Source organism: Vipera berus, assembly GCF_964194415.1.
Source record: "Vipera berus genome assembly, chromosome: W".
Classification (NCBI taxonomy): domain Eukaryota; kingdom Metazoa; phylum Chordata; class Lepidosauria; order Squamata; family Viperidae; genus Vipera; species Vipera berus.
The window spans coordinates 7,868,135-7,870,634 of NC_138210.1; positions in this window are offsets into that span (position 1 = coordinate 7,868,135).

Below are 2,500 nucleotides of genomic sequence, written 5' to 3' on the forward strand. Positions count from 1 at the left end.
CTATCTATCTATCTATCTATCTACCTATCTATCTCTAATTGCCTGTCTGGCTGTCTCTCTATCATTATCTATCTATCTATCTATCTATCTATCTATCTATCTATCTATCTATCTATCTATCTATCTCTGCATGTCTGCGAGTCTCTTTATCATTATCGATGAATCGTTTATCTATCTATCTATCCATCCAACTCTGACTGCCTGTCTCTCTATATCTATCTGCTCTGCATGTCTCTGTATCATTTTTCACACGTCATCTATCTATCTATCTATCTATCTATCTATCTATCTATCTATCTATCTACCTATTCCTGTCTCCCAGTCTCTGTTTCATTATCTATTCATTATCTATCAAACTATCTATCTATCTATCTATCTATCTATCTATCTATCTATCTATCTATCTATCTATCTATCTATCTCTTCCTGTCTCCCAGTCTCTGTTTCATTATCTATTCATTATCTATCAAACTATCTATCTATCTATCTATCTATCTATCTATCTATCTATCTATCATCTATCTATCTATCTATCTATCTATCTATCTATCTATCTATCTATCTATGTGTGCCTGTCTGTCTGTCTGTCTATCATTATTTATCTATCTATCTATCTATCTATCTATCTATCTATCTATCTATCTATCTATCTATCTATCTATCTATCTATCTCTGCCTATCTCTCTGTATCTATCTATCTATCTATCTATCTATCTATCTATCTATCTATCTATCTATCTATCTATCTATCTATCTATCTATCTATCTATCTATCTATCTATCTATCTATCTATCTACCTATCTATCTCTAATTGCCTGTCTGGCTGTCTCTCTATCATTATCTATCTATCTATCTATCTATCTATCTATCTATCTATCTATCTATCTATCTCTGCATGTCTGCGAGTCTCTTTATCATTATCGATGAATCGTTTATCTATCTATCTATCCATCCAACTCTGACTGCCTGTCTCTCTATATCTATCTGCTCTGCATGTCTCTGTATCATTTTTCACACGTCATCTATCTATCTATCTATCTATCTATCTATCTATCTATCTATCTATCTATCTATCTATCTACCTATTCCTGTCTCCCAGTCTCTGTTTCATTATCTATTCATTATCTATCAAACTATCTATCTATCTATCTATCTATCTATCTATCTATCTATCTATCTATCTATCTATCTATCTATCTATCTATCTATCTACCTATCTATCTCTAATTGCCTGTCTGGCTGTCTCTCTATCATTATCTATCTATCTATCTATCTATCTATCTATCTATCTATCTATCTATCTATCTATCTATCTATCTATCTCTGCATGTCTGCGAGTCTCTTTATCATTATCGATGAATCGTTTACCTATCTATCTATCCATCCAACTCTGACTGCCTGTCTCTCTATATCTATCTGCTCTGCATGTCTCTGTATCATTTTTCATACGTCATCTATCTATCTATCTATCTATCTATCTATCTATCTATCTATCTATCTATCTATCTATCTATCTATCATCTATCTATCTACCTATCCATCTCTGCCTGTCTCTCTGTCTCTATCTATCTATCTATCTATCTATCTATCTATCTATCTATCTATCTATCTATCTATCTATCATCTATCTATCTATCTACCTATCCATCTCTGCCTGTCTCTCTGTCTCTATCTATCTATCATTATCTATCTATCTATCTATCTATCTATCTATCTATCTATCTATCTATCTATCTATCTATCTATCTATCTATCTATCATCTATCTATCTACCTATCCATCTCTGCCTGTCTCTCTGTCTTTATCTATCTATCTATCTATCTATCTATCTGTCTGTCTGTCTGTCTGTCTGTCTGTCTGTCTGTCTGTCTATCTATCTATGTGTGCCTGTCTGTCTGTCTCTCTATCATTATTTATGCCCTATCTATCTATCTATCTATCTATCTATCTATCTATCTATCTATCTATCTATCCATCTCTATCTATCTATGTCTTCTTGTCTGCATGTCGCTGTATCATTGTTCATACGTCTCTATCATTATTTATGCCCTATCTATCTATCTATCTATCTGTCTGTCTGTCTGTCTGTCTGTCTGTCTGTCTGCCTGCCTGCCTGCCTGCATATCTATCTATCTATCTATTTATCTATCTATCTATCTATCTATCTATCTATCTATCTATCTATCTATCTATCTATCTATCTATCTATCTATCCACCTATCTATGTCACCCTGTCTCTCTATCATTATTTATGAATCATTTGTCTGTTTATCTCTCTCTCTTTATCTCTCTATCTATCTATCTATCCCTGTCAATCTATAGCTCTTTATGCATTATCGATCTATCTATCAATCTATCAATCTATCTATCTATCTATCTATCTATCTATCTATCTATCTATCTATCTATCTATGCCTGTCTGTCTGTCTCTCTATCATTATTTATGCTCTATCTATCTATCTATCTATCTATCTATCTATCTATCTATCTATCTGTCTA